The sequence below is a fragment of the Schistocerca piceifrons genome, chromosome 1, assembly GCF_021461385.2.
Source record: "Schistocerca piceifrons isolate TAMUIC-IGC-003096 chromosome 1, iqSchPice1.1, whole genome shotgun sequence".
Lineage (NCBI taxonomy): Eukaryota > Metazoa > Arthropoda > Insecta > Orthoptera > Acrididae > Schistocerca > Schistocerca piceifrons.
The window spans coordinates 911195757-911216506 of NC_060138.1; the positions used below are offsets into that span (position 1 = coordinate 911195757).

The 20750-nt window shown below is 44.5% G+C and overlaps 1 protein-coding gene and 1 pseudogene across 1 annotated transcript in view; both read left to right on the forward strand.

Moving 5' to 3' along the window:
• Nucleotides 1–20750, forward strand: part of LOC124776490 (actin cytoskeleton-regulatory complex protein PAN1-like) — a 581518-nt gene that overhangs the window by 323224 nt on the left and 237544 nt on the right. The gene's annotated exons all lie outside the window — the stretch shown is intronic.
• Nucleotides 10707–10824, forward strand: LOC124727905 (annotated as a pseudogene).

Genomic DNA, 20750 nt, shown 5'->3' on the forward strand with positions numbered 1-20750 from the left:
ATTTAAAGTGGAACGATCACATGAAACTAATCGAAGGTAAGGCGGACGCCAGACTCAGATTCCTTAGGAACTGTAGTCCGCCCGCAAACGAGATAGCTTGCAAAACCCTCGTTCGACCAATATTTCAATTTTGCTCGTCAATCTGCGATCCATACGAGATAGGACTGAAAGCTAAGAAATAGAGAAGATCCAACGAAGAGCAGTGTGTTTCGTTGAATGTTAATTTAGTAAGCGCGAAAACTTAACGGAAGATGGTCAGCCAGCTTCAGTGGCAGACGTTGCAAAAGAGACGTCGTTCTCTGTGATTTGCTGTTGAAGTTCCGAGAGCTTGCGTTTACGGAAGAGTCGACTTATGCATTGCTTTCCTCGCACGTGTGTCTCGCGAAAAGACCATTAAGGTAACATTGTACAGATTCGAGCTCACATGTAGGAGTGGAATTAAATGAAAGAGAAAAAGCGGGAAGGAACAGAGGTACACCAAGCGAATTGTGGAAAGTAGCTGTAAATGTGTGCTCTCTTGGCCACCAAATACATTTTATCATTCTACAGCTCGTAATGCCTGCATGTACACAAGAAATAAAATAAGGCTGAAGCGTAAGAATTCAGCAAGCCATCTGCAGCAGGATTACAGTGTCATCGGCGAACCATGGTACCGCCTAGCCGAATGTTCCCTTAAGACGAACGTACCACATCCGCTCAGTGAGAGATCGTGAGGGCCTTCTGGGTAGTGTCTCACAGGATATTATAGCATTGTTGCGTCAAAAGGACGGTCATCTCTACTCCTCTTGCTTTACTCACTGTCCTCGCATTCAGCAGGAACGCATTTCGAATTCTGATCGTCATGTTTCGTCGTGTTCGTAATGGTTCCTGAATCATCAAAGGCACATGCTGGGTTCCTTTCTTTAAAGACACTAAGGTAGGATTCTTCCCGCATCCTTATCCAACTAAACTAATTCCCAGTTTGTAATTACTTAAGAGTATCGAGACGTTAAATTTAATTCTCATTTATTCCTGGCCTTTTTCCTCTCATCGACAAAATACTAAAAAGGAACATTTGTTTCACATTCTGTACTCGAATCGCCCACCTTCGAATTCCGCCTTTTCGCACTACCGTATGAGCCACCTCGAGTTCTTGTAACGATTGCTTGCAGCGTTGCCCTACAGTTTAACTGCTTCCCGCAACATATAGGAAGAAACGAAAGATTTTTCCAGCACACTGTTTTCTGAGAATGCGGCAATGGATATGCGATTACTCGTCGCAAGAATGGTGTATTGCTGTAACGTTGTCTTCCATGAAAGATGAGACTGCATCAGCAGAATGGAGTTGCAAAATTCAGAAATAATTGCAGGTTATCAACGCTTGGTGGAAATGATCATAATTTGGAAAAGCAATTTGAAGAGCGTGAGTATGCCGCAAAAAACTTACATTCCTTAGCTGCCTCACATGCAATAAATCGTTAGAACGCAATGGAAAACTACATAGATCTTGATGTCGGCATCGTGGAAGGACTACGTAATGTAGTTGTGGGGGAAAACTGGTGCCGGTCTAAGATTCATTGAAGGAATTTGTCGAAAATGATGTTTGCGGTAGAATATACCTATAAAACTCTTGTCTTAAGCATTTCATAATATTGTTACTCTGTTTATATTCCTCTTAGACAGATTTAACCGAAGATGTAGAAAAGATCAAAGGTTTATCTGTGACGGGTATGCTTAATGAATTCCTGTGGATCGTGATGGTAAACGAGCTGCCATCCATAGAAAGGCGTCGAAGAATTTATTATTACGTAACACATAAATTCCAAAAGAAGCAGTTGTTGACAGTTGTGAAATCAATCAATTTAATAAGTCATTGTTGAAAAATACTAACACGAATTCTTTGAAGAGGAATCGAAAAACACGTAGAAGCAGACCTCGGGGAAGACCAGTTACAATTCCGAACTGTAAGAAAACTTGAGGCAATACTGACCCTATGATTTCTCTTAGGAGAGAGGTTAAGAAAGGCCAAACCTATATTTATAGCATTTGTAGCCTTAGAGAAACATTTGACAATGTTGACTGGGATATCCTCATATTTAAAGGTGGCAGGGGTAAAATACAGGGAGCGGTAGGCAATGTACAACTTGTTCAGAAATCAGGCGGCAGTTGAGTCGATGGACATGAGGAGGAGGCAGTGGTTGAAAAGGGAGTGAGACAGGGTTGTAGCCTATCGTCGATTTTATTCAGTATGTTGACTGAACAAGCAGTAAAGGAAACCAAAAAAGATTGTAGTAGGAATTAAAGCTTAGGGAAAAGAAATAAAAACTTTGAAGTTTGCCGATGCCATTTTAATTCCGTCAGACAGCAAAGAACTTGGAAGGGCTGTTGAACGGAATGGACTGTGACTCAAATCAACAAAAGCAAAACGAGAATGATGGAATGTAGTCGAATTAAATCAGGTGATGCTAAAGGAATTAGATTAGAAAACAAGACTTGAAGTAGCAGATGAGTACTGCTATTTAGGCAGCAAAATTTCTGATGAAGGTCGAAGTGGAGAGGTTATAAAATATCTACTGGCAATGGAAAGAAACAAATTTCTTAAAAAGAGAAATTTGTTAACATCCAATATAGATTTAAGTGTCAGGCATTGTCTGGAAGTATATGTATGGAGTGTAGCTATGTATGGAAGTGTAACATAGACGATAAACTGTATAGACAAGAAGAAATCAGAAGCTTTTGAAAAGAATGTTGAAGATAGGATGAGTAAATCACGTAACTGATGAGGTGGTACTGAATAGAATTGAGAAGACAAAGAATTCGTGGCACAATTTGCCCGAAAGAAGGAATCGGTGGATTGGACACGTTCTGAGACATAAAGGGATCACCAGTTTACAATTCGAGGGAAATGTGGGTGGTAAAAATCGTAGCTAGAGACACAGATGAATACAGTAAGCAGATTCAGAAAGATGTAGCTTGTAGTAATTATTCGGAGATCGAGAGATTCGCACAAGATAGAGTAGCATGGAGAGCTGTATCAACAACAGTCTTCGGACTGAAGACAACAACATATAAACATAACGAAATGAATAGGCATTCAGACTCACAGAGAAGAACACACCCTCAGTCCTAAACTCTGTGCACCACTCCGTAAAGGTGGAGGCGGTTGGGAGGGGGGGGGGGGGGGGGGGGGAGAGAGCAATGATGATGCTGACACGCTAGGAAGCTCACAACGCAGCAAGCAGTAACCTCAGCATGCAGGAGGAAAGACTGCTCCTTGGCACGAGCGCAAAAGGCAGTGAAATGAAATGCAGATGGACACGAAAGAAACGGAGACATTGTCAGATTTACCGCCAACAAATATCGTGCAAAATACTCATTATCGGAAAACCGGTATTTTGACAAAACATCTCGTTTAAACAGATTTCGGACAAGTGTGTTGACAGATCGACCAGTGAAGTCATGGCGATTGACCAGTTGATCGCGATCGGTGAGTTGATCACCCCTGTACGGTGAGGCGCGGCGTGTGTAGGCGAGATCGCCACGTCATGCGACACAGTGATTCAGAGTACTGCGTTGGTTACCAGAAAGCAGTCGGACATATCTGCGACGTGCCGTGGTTCGCGGTAACGCCTATTGCCCTGCGCTTCTTCGAACGCTTTGGACAGGGCAGTGTTTTTCTGCAGCGGTTACCTTTCTACGTCACAGCTATGACGTAATTTTATCCGTCATCACCTGCAGCCGTTTTCACTGGAAAAGCTGACAAGGAAGTCCTTTAGACTCGATTGCACTGCTGTACAAAACGCATTCATGTTTCGAACAAGTTCGTGTAAACACACACACAAAAGACACACATTTGTAACAAAAGAAAAGTTCGGAGTAGGCATTAAAATCCATGGAGAAGAAATAAAAACTTTGAGGTTCGCCGATGACATGGTAATTCTGTCAGACAGCAAATTACTTGCAAGAGCAGTTGAACGGAATGGACAGTGTCTTGAAAGGAGGATATAAGATGAACATCAACAAAAGCAAAACGAGGATAATGGAATGTAGTCGAATTAATTCGGGTGATGCCGAGGGAATGAGATTAGGAAATGAGACACAGTAGTAAAGGAGTTTTCCTATTTGGGGAGCAAAATAACTGATGATGGTCAAAGTAGAGAGGATACAAAATGTAGACTGCCAATGGCAAGGAAAGCATTTCTGAAGAAGAGAAATTTAACATCGAGTATAGATTTGTCAGGAAGTCGTTTCTGAAAGTATTTGTATGGAGTGTAGCCATGTATGAAAGTGAAACGTGGAAGATAAAGAGTTTGGACAAGAAGAGAATAGAAGCTTTCGAAATGTGGTGCTACAGAAGAATGCTGAAGATTAGATGGGTAGATCACATAACTAATGAGGTATTGAATAGAATTAGGGAGAAGAGGAGTTTGTGGCACAACTTGACTAGAAGAAGGGATCGGTTGGTAGGACATGTTCCGAGGCATCAAGGGATCACCAATTTAGTACTGGAGGGCAGCGTGGAGGGTAAAAATCGTAGAGGGAGACCAAGAGATGAATACACTAAGCAGATTCAGAAGGATGTAGGCTGCAGTAGGTTCTGGGAGATGAAGAAGCTTGCACAGGATAGAGTAGCATGGAGAGCTGCATCAAACCGGTCTCAGGACTGAAGATCACAACAACAACAACAACAACAAGAACAATAATTTTCGTCCCGGCAGCATATTTAAAATAGCTGCGTTATTCCGGCTTCCATAAAATTTTCGAGACGCATCTCTTGGTCGTCTATTCCGGAGCTATTAATCCTCGTTCAAATAATTTCAGTTGGAAATCCCTTTACCCCACTTCCGTCCAAAGAGATTTGGCTGAGAAAACAAGGCATCAAATTTGAGAACGTTTTGAGTTGTCCACTTGGTCAGGGAATGGATATAAACAACAAGAAACTAATTGTATCGGCTATGAGGCCCTAATAGGGTCGATTGTAATTGTGCAGAAAAAATATTAGAACGAAAATACTGGCATGCAATAATTGTTTGTTGGATCGTCTCTGTATGTGAACTGGTTCACAGTTTGATGCGTACCGGTACATGTTTCATCATTATGATGGTTCAAATGGCTCTGAGTCCCATAGAACTTAGAACTAGTTAAACCTAACTAACCTAAGGACATCACACACATCCATGCCCGAGGCAGGATTCGAACCTGCGACCGTAGCGGTCTCGCGGTTCTAGACTGCAGCGCCTATAACCGCACGGCCACTTCGGCCGGCTTCATTATGATTTAATCTGAGCGTATTTAAGTAACTGTAGAAAGAAAGGGACCGGCCGGAGTAGCCGTGCGGTTCTAGGCGCTACAGTCTGGAACCGAGCGACTGGTACGGTCGCAGGTTCGAATCTTGCCTCGGGCACGGATGTGTGTGATGTCCTTACCTTAGTTAGGTTTAATTAGTTCTCAGTTCTAGGCGACTGATCACCTCAGAAGTTAAGTCGCATAGTGCTCAGACCCATTTTGAAAGAAAGGGGCGAAGTAATGTTAGCTCACAATGCAGACAACAGCCAATAGTTGTTACAAACAATAAATAAGTTATAACTTTGCATTTTCAGTAGCAAGAACAGTCTAGGTTGCTACCAAGGTTTAAAATCCAGCAAAAGACGATTCCCAAGAGTACGGCGTTGAAAAGCTATACGTCATAATCTCCCTTCTCCTTCGCGGCGTAATAATGATGAAATTTCCTCTTCTTTCAGTATTGTAACCTGCAGTCTCCAGATAGATCCCCGGAGTCCGTATCAAATTCGTTGGCTGTAGATAAAACCAATAAGACAACGTACGCCGTTGCCTGGTCCTAGCTAAGCAGGCACTGACATGAACCGCGTAAAATGTGGAAACCAGGGTCTATGCTTGGCTGCTGCCAGCAACTGCTGTAGAGAGCGTCGGTTAAGAGTAACGTCAGCCCAAATCAGTACGATGGACAAGTCAGAATCGCGTTCACACATCGAATTCCAAATCAAAGTCCAGGTGTAGAAAAGCGAGATGTACTCGAGAATCGGTATGACGAAGGCTTCAGTGACGAAAAACATACTGGCAATCCTCCGGCTGAACCTGACACTTGTTTCCTGACTGCCATCTCCGTCTGATGTATTGGCCGTGACCCGTGGAGTCGCGCTGTCGAAGACGGAATAGTGTTACGTACAACTGGTATCAGGGTCGCTCTTAGAATCTCTCTCCATTTCTCTGCAGTGGCGGGTTATAGATGATGCACCCGCACAACACTTTTATGTCTTTGATAAACTGAACATTATTGGCAAAGACAGTAAGGGAAATGTACGAACTGTTATCCTGTGTTGTTGTCGTTGTGGTTAAGGGCTCAGTCTCCTCTGTCAACCTATAAAACAAGTGAATACACTTGTTGTACCTGGGATGCACAGTCATAAAAACTTTTTTGAAGGACATCATCTTTACGCCAGTGAATGTTGTACGTTTTTATTACACTATTGCAGTTTCAGCTTAGGCCAGTATCAAGTGCTGATATTATGGCTTTAAGCCATGTCAACATAATGTAAGCTGACACCCAAGTATGTCGTTGGCAGTCCTGTTAAATACATTCGTGTCGTTGTTACACAGTGCGAGCACACGTATACAAACATCGTAAGACATCGTAAAACAACGTAATCTGTAAATGCACCACAACTGTTGTCTAATGCATGTGTGACTAGTGATGGGTTAATGAGCATGTGCATTTACAGATTACGTTGTTTTACGATGTTTTGACTGCTACGGTCGCAGGTTCGAATCCTGCCTCGGGCATGGATGTGTGTGATGTCCTTAGGTTAGTTAGGTTTAAGTAGTTCTAAGTTCTAGGGGACTGATGACCATAGATGTTAAGTCCCATAGTGCTGAGAGCCATTTGAACCATTTACGATGTTTGTATACGTGTGCTCGCACTGTGTTACGACGACACGAATGTATTTAACAGGACTGACAACGACACACTTATATTACGTTGACATGCCTTAGCCGTAATATCAGCACTTGATACTGGCCTAAAGCCGAAATTGCAATAGTGTAATAAAAACTTATAACAGTCACTGGCGTAAAGATGATATCTTTTATAAAACATGTGATTTTTACAATTTTTTTGGAAAATATTTCTGCACATTATTGATTCTTGGACAACATTTTCTGTTTTTTGTTTTTTAAAGTAATTCTGTTATCACTAAGCCCCCATCCGAGGCGTTAAAGTTGACCTGTCCAAAATGAGACGTGTCCCTGACGGAAGTCCTGCAAGTCTTAACTGAAATTTAAAAAAAACCAACAGTTTTCTTAAGCAATTGATTATTGCCCACGGAGTAATGACACAAATCTTTCTGAAATTTGTCAAAAAACTCTTTCTTAGTCTGCCCGCAATCCATTCCGTCAACTTGAGACACAGTGCAAGCACACTGGTAATGTCTTTCTGAAACCAGGCTGAATTACCCCTCAGACATCTCCGCAAGGAGTAATAGAATATTTTTTTGTTTTAATTAATTCATTAGTTATTGAAACAAACGTGACCAAAAACACACGACAGAACTATTATTTTATTTCAAACGTCCGCCACTTAATTATTTTGTCAAATTGAAAAAAAAAACTGTGCCACTACTCCGTGCGCAGTATCATGTAGATTAAGAAAATTGTTTTTGGTTTCGATTTCACATAACGTTTGGTGACTGCAGGACTTCTGTCACGAACACATCACATTTTGGACAGAGCAGTTTTAAATCCTCGGGTGAAGGGTTTAATAATGACTGAATTTCTTTAAAAAAATCAGAAAACGTTTTACAAGAATCAATGATTAAGGGCAAAAAGATTGACGGTGATTGCTTAATCAGTTTTTAAAAAAACCTAAAAATCGCTTAATTTTTAGGCTCGCTGAGAATAATTCACCCTTAATCGCGATGTGACAGCACTTTCGAGCACTAAGAATGTTTAGGCTGTTGTATAAGCAGCAGTAAGGATCACGTTATATGTACAGAACATACAACAGACTCTAACATCAATATAATCATGTTATGTAGCACAGAAAAATGTAACAATTTGTGTTTGTTTCTTCCGTCTTGGACGCCGCGATTCTACCACCACCACCACCACCACCAACAACAACAACAACAACACTACTAAGTGCTACGTGACGCCGGTAGCTAAATGATAAAAAGATTTACAGATTTTTATTCACCAGTGTATGGCTTGGGAAACTGACGCTTGGGCGTGTGATAACGGTAAATAATTGTGTGATAATGATGATGCCGTTAAAGGCAATTGCCATTAGGCTCCATGCTATTAGATTATCGGCGTGCTTGTATAGCTTCAACGAGTATCAGGCACTGATTAGTATAACATTTCGGAAAGCTTTCGTGTAGAATGCATATATCAGGGATAATTGAAAGTAATACAATATCACAAAATGTTGCCATTTTTATAGTGCAGCTATTACAGCGAATTTTAAATGACTGCATGCACAATAGAGGAGTCTGTAATAGGTGATGACGCGACATTTGCATTACACTGTCGGATTTTGTACTTTTAATGCCATGGTTTGACTAACACTTTGTAAAAGAATTTCATCTCTGATGGTTAGCTAATTACGCTTGTATATGCTGACCGAAATCAGCGGTGTAATAGAGAAAAAGTTCAGCTGCATAAACATACAACGCAATTTCTTCATTCACTTCAGTTTCACCTAAAGAGTGTAAGTAAAGGGCTACCGTGGACTTATTTTCTGGAAGAAATGCTTTCAAGCGTAGGTTCGGCTAACCCCATTTAGATTCATTTTGGTCTCAATAAATCACCACAGAAGACTATCGAGATGGCTCCTTACTGAAAACCACTGCACTTTCTTTGCCTCGGTACTGCAGCTTTCACTTGAACTAGCGTGTGTATCACATTAACAGCAACAGAATTATAAGCAAGTGCTTGACTTCGTGATGTTCCGTTTAACCTTGCTATTTCAGAATATTGGCAGCACACTTAGAAACAGAGGGATTGTGCGCGGGGAACCATTGACAGTACTGGGGATAACACGGCTATTGCAGTGGCCGTGTTACTCCGAATTACGATACAAAGTTCCTTCCGACATGCATGCATGTACTGGAATACACGTAATGTATTCTCGTCAGTCGTCGTTGGTCTCGTTTTTGCAGGATCTTTTTCCTGGCGCAACGATGTCGGAGATTCGATTACCGGATTCCTGGTATTCACGATACACTCGTAAATCTTGATAACCTGCTACTGTATCAGCAGTAACCGATCTAACATCTTACCAGTCACTTGCTGTCTCATATAGGCGTTGCCGACCGCAGCGCCGTATTCTGCCTGTTTACTTATCTCTGTATTTGAATACGCGTGCCCATACCAGTTTCTTCGGCGTTTCAGTGTATTTTACTTACAGCTATTTTTTACAGGTCCGCTTCTGTGCAACCTTTCGTTACTCTAAAATTAATCCTCTCCGAACCCCCCGAGCGATATCTTGTAGGTAGGATGATGATCGTAAATTTCGCATTGAAAACTGGTCACCGGAAATTCTAAACGGATTGGCTCTGAGCACTATGGGACTGAACATCTGTGGTCATCAGTCCCCTAGAACTTAGAACGACTTAAACCTAACCAACCTAAGGACATCACACACATCCATGCCCGAGGCAGGATTCGAACCTGCGACCGTAGCGGTCACGCGGTTCCAGACTGAAGCGCCTAGAACCTCACAGCCACACCGGGCGGCTGTAAACGGATTTTAGGATGTATTACACATATTTTTGACTGTTGGTCAGTTCACATTTTTCTACAAGCGAGGAACACTCTCAGATGCGGTTGTCGCTGTGGCGATACGCCACGTTGCATAAAGGTCGCGCGAAGCGACTGTTACCCGTGCGACATTCGTGTTTCGTCAGGAACGCACGACCACCAACAAAACACAGCAGGCGGCAGTAACTTCGTGTATGGCGCGCCGGTGCCAGCGTCGTACCGAACAACTTCCAAACTCTCATCTGTTTACTCAAGACTTGAAAGAAATATGGCTCGTCTTCCAACGTTGAATACGGTTTCTGTATGTTACCTACAAATGGGACACTGCATTGTATGACTTAGAATGCACAACATGTCAACCTGGCCAGAGACCACATTCTTTGCTGCAAACTTAACACGCACTGTCTGTTTACTAATTTCGAAGTATCGCAATAAGTATTGGAAAACAACGAAAAGGAAAAAAAATCACTATCGAACTCTATCAACTACAAGATGTGGAAAAATTAATTTATTTTACAGAATAGTCTCCTCAAAATCGAATGAGGGAGATTATATAGCGGAGAACTTGCGCGAATCCCAGAACAGGAGTTTTTGGTGTTTTGCGCGAAAAGTAAAAGCTTCAGTGAGAAACTAGCTGCAGAGGCGGATGTAGCACTGCTTCATCTACACGAGGAGGACGACGGTTCAATCCCGTCTCCAGCCATCCTGATTTAGGTTTTCCGTGATTTCCCTAAATCGTTTCAGGCAAATGCCGGGATGGTTCCTTTGAAAGGGCACGGCCGATTTCCTTCCCAATCCTTCCCTAACCCGAGCTTGTGCTCCGTCTCTAATGACCTCGTTGTCGACGGGACGTTAAACACTAACCACCACCACCACCACCACCACCACCACCACCACCATCATCATCTACACGAAACAATTCTTTTTTCTTTAGGCGTGTTATACGACTTCAAGGCAACGGCCTTGCCGCAGTGGATACACCGGTTCCCGTCAGATCACCGAAGTTAAGCGCTGTCGGGCGTAGCCGGCATTTGGATGGGTGACCATCCGGGCCGCCATGCGCTGTTGTCATTTTTCGGGGTGCACTCAGCCTCGTGATGCCAATTGAGGTGCTACTCGACCGCATAGTAGCGGCTTCGGTCAAGACTACCATCATAACGACCAGGAGAGCGATGTGCTGACCCTACGCCCCTCCTATCCGTATCCTCCTCTGAGGATGACACGGCGGTCGGATGGTCCCGATGGGCCACTTGTGGCCTGTAGACGGAGTGGTTTATATGACTTCAAACTTCCCTGACCGTGCACCGTACGATACAGCTGTGTGGACCAACCAGTACCTCACGTTGCGCCGGTTGACACGACGGAGAATCGTATTACTGTCTTCCCGGTGTGACCCTTTAAGTCATGCCACCTGATGTTTCCACGCGCTCCATCTACGCTGGTTGCTTCTGCGTCGTATCGCGAGTCGCAGTACGTATCGTCGTATCGCAGCAGTGGGAGCTGCGCCTCGGAGACACACAATGTAGTAGGGATGACACCTTCAGCTGTATTTATAGGTTTTGTTTTATTTGCAATCGATGTCGGTGTTACATTACATAGTCTTTAGACTTCTTTATAATACCAGCTGATGTGGCTACCGGGTAGTTATCGTGATACGTCTCATAGAGCACAATAATAATAATAATTGGAACATTGCGTACTGGACTACAGTTGTGTACTTCAGAGTGTGCTGAGCCATCCTTCCTCTTTCGTTCACAAAATAAGCAGGAACCACTGTTTAACATAGCCGGCCTCTCTCTCTCTCTCTCTCTCTCTCTCTCTCTCTCTCTCTCTCTCTCTCTCTCCCTCCCTTTCGGGGGGGGGGGGGGCGGCACCCTCAGTGAAATATACGATGATCGTTAAATTAAATGATGCTCGAAATTAATTGTAGCCGTTAATATACACAGAAAAGTCCTTACAGGTACTTCAGATTCGATGCTGCTTCTGCACTTACGCAAAATTTCGTACAATTCCGGCAGACAGCAGGGCAATAGTGAACCATCAGAATGGCGTCGAGCCAGACGCTCGTTACAAAAAAACGTTCTGGAACTGAATTCTTTGCTGCGGAAAAAGAAACAATGGTAAATAACCAAAAAACGTTTGTGTATAATGTATGGTAATGACTAACTTGATAGGAGTACGGCTGGGCGATAGGTGAAGAGGCTTAAAGCTCCAGGAAGTTCAGAAACTGAGCTGTGTGAACCCCCACGTTCGGGACGTCTTGCCACAGCTCCCTAGATAGTGAATGGCAAGGATGCCATTGTTCGTACAGACCGGTGCGTCATATTCGACATTTGTCTCTACAGCGACCGGTGTACAGTGATAGAGACTCTGATATTCAAAGGTCTGCACAAGATGGCTTCGACGAATGCTCACAACGCACCACAAATTCAAAGAAAAGCCATTCGTCTGAACTGTTCGAACAGTTTGAGGCCAATGAAGTAGTTGGAAATATATCCGCTAACTGCGGCTTCCGTTGCAGCATTTGTATTATGTTCAGATGTTCTACCCATTAGTGAAATGTTAAAACGTATGCCGGACCGGTATTCGAAACCGGATTTCCCGCTTACTGCGAGCGGTCGCCTTACAATTTCGTCTATCCGTGCACGCTCCCCGGATCGCCCCGTACTTCCATATGTCACACAGTTGACATCAGTGGTTGCCAAACTTTCTGAGACTGTTACCCTTGCGTGCAATCACATACAGGGTAGTACCCCGACCTCCCCACCCCCCATCAACAACTACTTTAGCGCCTAACTAAACTTCAGAGTGCAAAAAATTTCTTTCAATGCTTTTATATTTTAAATGATGGAAGATAAATGATATTTAATTTTCGTAGGTATTTTACTAAACCCCCAAATTATGAGACAACTGGTACCGCTTAATTCTAAAAGCATTTTATTTACATTTTTAGAAAGATGAAATAATTCTCGGTGCATCGCGAGTTTATCTACAATTCGTCCTCAGAAAAGAAAGTTAATCATCCACATTGATGATAGATACATTACAAAATGTGCTTCCTCTGCACCACTTCTTTCCCTAGTGACACTTGCTTCACTTACTCCCTACAACTCCATTTTAAAACCAATCAAGTCAAAGAGCGTACACTACACCTTCTGCATGTGTACTACTACATTCCTGGACTCCTTGCCCCTAAAATGGTAGAAATTGGAAGACTTTTGGCTGTCAATCCTTCGCGAATGACAACTGCCGCACAGCAATGTGCTAGCTATTACCGCTGTGTTGTGATCTCAAATAGATCGGTTATCGTAGTGAAGTGAATAATGGACCAGTTTCTGGTCCATTGTGGGAACTACATATAACTCGGAGAAGACATTTTCATGGGAATATTTAAGCATGTATGTATAGGTTTTGCTGTTAGAGATGGTTAACACAAAGTATATGTGCAGTAAGTGGACTATATGAGGAACAAGGAAGATGATCACACATTCATTTCACAGCTGTAACCTCTACCACATTGTCTCGCGTGTTAATGCTGGTATTTGAAATAAAAAATGTAATTATTGTTAACTTACAGTTTTACGAAATAGTGGTGCTGATACCAATGATATTTTGAGAATAGTTCAGTTTCGAGATCCAAACACTAGTGAATATATTTTTTAACCTGAAAAAAGTTCATTTTACCCCTCAGGGGGGTAATTCACCGCAGGTTGGGAACCACTGGTCTATATTCTTATGTAATAGTTCACTATAATCATCACGTAATGTTTGCAAGAAACATGGACGGATAGCCGAAGTGGTAAAGGCGAGCGCACGCGATAAGCGGCAAATGCTGGTTGGAGTTTTGGTACAGCATACATTGTCACGTCACTAATCGTTATTTAGCCTATACGTACGGCAGCTGAAGCTAAGAAATTCGCGGTCAGCGATTGTTTTTCGAATGGTTGTTGTTCATCTACTTTTGTATTTCGACATGCAAATAAGCAACGGAGAAGTTTTCCTGTCAGGGACCGTGTTGATAAATTGGTCAACCATCAGTGTAGCGCGCTATGTGAAGACTGAACAAACTGAAGAACCGTTTCAGACTTGTTCGATCTGACAAGAATCCAAAGGAAATCTCGCTCTAATAGGACAATGCTCGCCCCTATACAGCTGCAAAACCCTGGAACTGCTCACCAAATTGGGTTCGACATAATTGTCTCATCCTCCCTGTAGCCCAGAACTGGCGCCCTCGAACTTTCGTCTGTTTAGGCCACCCAAGGATTCTCACCGTGGTACGCCATTTGAAGATAACGCTAGCGAAAATCACGGTGTGTGAATCTCTACTAGCGCAAGACAAAAGCTTTTACCAACAGAGAATACGTGCTGTCACACAGTGCTGGCGTAAGACCGTAGAACGTGATTGAACGTATATGCGACGTAACGCGACTACGATGCGTATGTTTTAAGCACCGATATGTAGGCAAGGCATTAGTGTGGCATTCGTATCTTTCCTACTTGCGTGCGGTAAATGAGGAAGGGAGAACTATGGTGACGTGGTTACCAAATGCATCCAAACACAATCATTGTGCTGTTCATCTACATCTACATTTATACTCCGCAAGCCACCCAACGGTGTGTGGCGGAGGGCACTTTACGTGCCACTGTCATTACCTCAATTCCTATTCTGTTATACTTTCGAATCCTGCCTCGGGCATGAATGTGTGTGATGTCCTTAGGTTAGTTAGGTTTAAGTAGTTCTAAGTTCTAGGGGACTGATGACCTCAGATTTTAAGTCCCATAGTGCTCAGAGCCATTTGAACCATTTTTGATTGGCTAACTTCAGTCCGAATTAACTCGCAAACGCTCGAATTTTTTTTCTTGCAATTATTATTTTTCGACAGTGTGTACCCTGCAATACCCTTAGGAGGTTGGAAAATTGTTTCTGACTATCCCGTACATGTAAAATAAATGTTTCATATTTTCACAAAATGCTAACACTTAAGAATAAATATGTACTGAGGACAAAATTGTGGCCCGTTATGTATTGAAAGACCCTCTTATAATGGTCATTACTCGATATCCACACGATCACCTGGTATCACTTAGGCACTTGTAGTGGAGTACCATAATGTAACACCGAAATAGATTGCAAATAAAATAGGACCTATAAATACAGCTGAAAGTATGGTCTGTAATACTGCATATATGGTAGTAACAGCTGTCGTTCCATGATCAGTCGGAAGATGGATGCACAGAGACCTTTAGGAAAGATCGCGTCCATTCTCGCTCCCGTTCTTTATATACGCTCGCTGTCTCCGGCCTTCGATGACTCCCGTATAGTAATGTTCCAGCACTCGACGGCGGATGAGGGCTGACGCGTTACTGCCGTGGTGTCGCCTGGTACTGCAGCGGCAATAATTACTGAGCAGGCAAGTCTGGGGGCGGCAGAGGTTGTGGCCCGCAAGTCCAACAAGACGTTTATTTTTAACGTGACACGCGCCACCCGCTGCACTGGGCCAAGGTCGCGAGGCAGTAGCACGGTGCTGTGCAGCTTCCCCAGGGGGGGAGGGGGGAGGAGGGGTAGAGGAGAGAAGAGTGGGGGAAGACGTGAGCGTGGTCAACCAGTTCCTATGACGACACATTTCCCCGCTGTAAGATTCCATCCTCTCCACTTTGTACTCCTCATTCTCCTCCTGTTGCTCAACTCGAAGGGTGATTGCCTCTCCACATCCCTTACCGCATTATACAGCATGGCGCACGATAAGACGCCCGATTTGATTCATGAATAACACACTTGTTGTCAACAAGATTTGTAATTTATTGATGTAGAAGTAAAGAATACAGCTTGGAAATACAACCTAATGAATCACATGTTCAATATGACTGCCGTTTTAGTTTACAACTTCAAGTCGCACACGTGCATTTGTGACGACTCTTCGACACAAATCTTCTTGAATGGCGCGGCATAACTCCACAATGACGGCCCTAAGTTGCACTGCATTTTCGGGTTTTCTGTGGTACACCTCTCTAAGGAACCCCAAAGGAAGAAGTCACATAGATTAACGTCCTGGCTGTAGGGCAGCCACATTCCCCATCCTGCATAACATTCTGGAAATATGTTTGACAATATCCTAAGGCCAAGTCTTTTGTGTAGGAAATCGAGCACGACGTTGGCAGCATGGGGGCGTGCTCCACCCTACATGAACCACTGTGTCTGCAATGGAAGACATGAGGTCGTGAGTTGAGGAAAGTACTGGTTTCGCAGCATGTGTAAATAGCATTCACCGGCTACTGTAGCATCGAAGAAGAACGGACCGACGATTCAATGGCTTGACATCGTGACCCACACGCACACTCCTCCCCGTAGGCGTCTTTCGTGTGGATTATTCGCGGAGGTTCACGTGCCCAGAATCGAACGTTCTGTTTGTTCACAACACTGTTCACGTAAAAATAAGCCTCTTGATCTTGCTCGATTGCCCACCTTGCAAACTGCAGTCTCTGCTCCTTATCTCTCGCAGTAAGCTTATGCACCATAGTCAACCTGTATGGATACAAGCGAAATTCGGACTGAATAATTCCGTGCAGATCGGTGTGAAATTCCCAACTCGACCCTTGCTCTTCTCGTTGATTTACTCGGACTAAGAGTCAAAGCCACTCGAACTGCTTCAATATTTTGCGGCAAACGTACGGTACGTAGATGTGGCCGCTGATATTCCAAAACAGATCCAGTACCTTCGAATTTTTTATGTAATCTTCGTGTTATCTATGGACTGGGAGCCCACTGTGTGCTGAAATGTCAATGTAACGCTGTTCGTCGCCGTGAGCAATAACACAGTCTTCGTCTTTTGTGTGAAAGTCAACCGTCCTTTGTCCGCCATCGTGGCAAACTGAAATGCCGGACTCGCAACGGAAGTAATGAACTCGCAACGACATCTAGCGTAATTTCCATTAACTGCACGAAGTTGAGCGTACAATTTGAAAGCTATTGTCCCAACAGTATACTTGTAGGATCAAAATTCAATCGGGTGAGTTATCGTGCGCCACCCTGTGGATGCTGTCCGTGTTCTCCTCTCGTGGTCTTGTTTTACTGCACCTTCCCCCCCCCCTCTTTTTCATCCATCATTCTATTAGTCAGGGTATAAACTGCCTGGGGTGGCGTAATAAATAGCTGAGTAGGCCGTTCTTCCAGCGGCAAGTCTTTTTAAGTGGGCTGCTTCTCTCTCGTTCCGGTCACAGTGTCTTCAGCGCTCTCTGCTGGCATATGTCGAACGTTTCTTTTGCTGCCCTTAACCTACGAGTTTATAAGCTCTATATGCCGACATTCCTGTTTGACACCTATATACGCAAAATGCCGCGTTACACTGTGTTCACCACAATGATGTGCCTGCTTTCCTGGTCCATATGCGTATCGTACGCGCGTAGAGACTCTGTAATAATAATTAAAAAAATCGCATAAGTGCGAGTAAAATTCGCACACCAGACCTTCCGCACAAAGTTATCTATGTATATAGATAGTTCATCCATCCGGGCAATCGAGAATTTTTGCCTACTATCGATATCGATACTTCCAAGCTATTAAAATGTGACGCACGGCCGTATCTTTTGACTGTACTGATGCGGAAGCTTAAATTTTTTACCCGCTTAGGGACTTAGACCACTTTTTCTCAGGATAGGGTTGATGTGTTAATAGGCGGACGGCGAGGCAAACGGCTTTCACCGATTGAGGTGCGGAATCCTAATTAACATGAATTACAGAAACACAAATCTTGCGAAACGCAGTTGGCTCTATCCGTCAGTGGGATCCATGTAATTAAACGGTAGGTAGCGTGTGCCCTAACAGTGCCGTACTATCTTTCCGTCCGTGCTGTCTTTTCGTGGACAAGCTTTCACATCATTGAATCAGATTTATGAACGTATTCTGGATTTCCTTGGAAGTAGAACGCTGCACATCATTCTTAACGGGATGAAAGAGGCAGATGTAAAGCTAATTAAAGTGTATCCAAGGCAGTGTTGTAACCCTGTACTTGTTTAGAGTATGAGTGTGTCTCAAAGGTACGCCACAAGTTCAGCTTGTTGTAGCACCCAGTCTAATTGAAACATTCGGATTATGTTGACAGACAAACTGAGAGTGAAGCATAATGACGACTGTTCAAGAAAATGCTGAGTGTGTGGAATGGTGTATTAGACCAAATAGGACGCACAAGTTCAAAGGAACCTTCAGACACGGTATAGAAAGCGTTCACCCTTGCAGCGGTCGATACGACGGTGGTAAAGGAATTTTATGTCGGCAGGGAGCGTCGACATCAAGCTCATACTAGGCGATATGAAACAGGTGAGGCCGACACAGAACGTATACGGTTGGCTTTTCAACGTTCACCGCAGAAATACGTTCGGAGGGTGTCGCACGACTTCAAATTACTACGGTGACCGTGCACCTGGGCCTTTAGAAACGCTCACAGGTTCATCCACACCTGTTGCAACTTCTGCGCGCATTGAAACCAGACAGTCCACGACGTATACTATTCCTTGTGGACGTTCTTCGCCGTTTAGATGAGGACGGAAGTGTTCTAAACAACTTAGCATTTCCTCACGAAGCAGGATTCGTTTTCTGACGAAGCAACATTCGCCGGTTGTGGTAAGATCAACAAACACAGTGTTCTCTTCTGGGGCACAACTAGTCCGCATACTGCGACGGAAGGGATACGTGACAGACGAAACGGAATGTGGTGGTGTTTGATGGTTGATTGCATTTATCAGAAAAAACAGTTAATGCTAACAGATTCCCTGATAAGCTGAAGCTTTTTGCGTTACCATAACTGGCTGACCGCCAAATATAATCGTGTTCCAGGAAAAAGGTGCATCACCACAATGGGCTCAGACTGTGCGAGTTCTAGACTAGGTGTTTACAGATCGCTATATTGGCATGGTTGGTTCGATTCCCTAGCCTCGTAAGTCGCCTGACGCTAAACAGACGGACTTACTTCCATGGGGGTATGTCGAAAACAGTCTGCCAAACGCCTGTCAACAACATCAATGACGTAAGCAACCGAATCGTTGCTGCCATAGCTACAATTAATGCGAATATGTTGCGTCGAGTGTGGACAGAGCTTGCATATATTGCATATAGACTGGATATTGTGCGGGCCACCAAAGGCACACATTTTGAAATTAATTGAACAGCATAAGATGATGGTGGCACAGTGTGCCACATGAGCCAAATGTGGTGAATATCTTAATTAGTTTGGATACTATAATTCATGGAAGTTGTGCCTTCCTTTCGAGCAACCCTGTATATACACTCCTGGAAATGGAAAAAAGAACACATTGACACCGGTGTGTCAGACCCACCATACTTGCTCCGGACACTGCGAGAGGGCTGTACAAGCAATGATCACACGCACGGCACAGCGGACACACCAGGAACCGCGGTGTTGGCCGTCGAATGGCGCTAGCTGCGCAGCATTTGTGCACCGCCGCCGTCAGTGTCAGCCAGTTTGCCGTGGCATACGGAGCTCCATCGCAGTCTTTAACACTGGTAGCATGCCGCGACAGCGTGGACGTGAACCGTATGTGCAGTTGACGGACTTTGAGCGAGGGCGTATAGTGGGCATGCGGGAGGCCGGGTGGACGTACCGCCGAATTGCTCAACACGTGGGGCGTGAGGTCTCCACAGTACATCGATGTTGTCGCCAGTTGTCGGCGGAAGGTGCACGTGCCCGTCGACCTGGGACCGGACCGCAGCGACGCACGGATGCACGCCAAGACCGTAGGATCCTACGCAGTGCCGTAAGGGACCTCACCGCCACTTCCCAGCAAATTAGGGACACTGTTGCTCCTGGGGTATCGGCGAGGACCATTCGCAACCGTCTCCATGAAGCTGGGCTACGGTCCCGCACACCGTTAGGCCGTCTTCCGCTCACGCCCCAACATCGTGCAGCCCGCCTCCAGTGGTGTCGCGACAGGCGTGAATGGAGGGACGAATGGAGACGTGTCGTCTTCAGCGATGAGAGTCGCTTCTGCCTTGGTGCCAATGATGGTCGTATGCGTGTTTGGCGCCGTGCAGGTGAGCGCCACAATCAGAACAGCATACGACCGAGGCACACAGGGCCAACACCCGGCATCATGGTGTGGGGAGCGATCTCCTACACTGGCCGTACACCACTGGTGATCGTCGAGGGGACACTGAATAGTGCACGGTACATCCAAACCGTCATCGAACCCATCGTTCTACCATTCCTAGACCGGCAAGGGAACTTGCTGTTCCAACAGGACAATGCACGTCCGCATATATCCTGTGCCACCCAACGTGCTCTAGAAGGTGTAAGTCAACTACCCTGGCCAGCAAGATCTCCGGATCTGTTCCCCATTGAGCATGTTTGGGACTGGATGAAGCGTCGTCTCACGCGGTCTGCACGTCCAGCACGATCGCTGGTCCAACTGAGGCGCCAGGTGGAAATGGCATGGCAAGCCGTTCCACAGGACTACATTCAGCATCTCTACGATCGTCTCCATGGGAGAATAGCAGCCTGCATTGCTGCGAAAGGTGGATATACACTGTACTAGTGCCGACATTGTGCATGCTCTGTTGCCTGTGTCTATGTGCCTGTGGTTCTGTCAGTGTGATCATGTGATGTATCTGACCCCAGGAATGTGTCAATAAAGTTTCCCCTTCCTGGGACAATGAATTCAAGGTGTTCTTATTTCAATTTCCAGGAGTGTAAATGAACTTATTTAGTGCTTATAGGGCTGTGATTAAAATTCGTCGACTTTTCATTATATAAAAGGCGTATTCAAAGGCTTTCTTTCACCTTATTTAAAGTACAGTCCTGCTGAGGCTATTGCAGAGCGAAAACACCTCGGGTCAGGACAGGAAAGACGACAGATGAGTCTTGCTGCTGCTGCTGCTGGAAGGATTTCAGTTACGTTCTTCCACGACGCGTTTCAGTGACACAACCTCATCTCCAGATGTGCCAGAGGTTTAAGGGAGGATTTATTTTCCTGGATGCAGCCAGTTC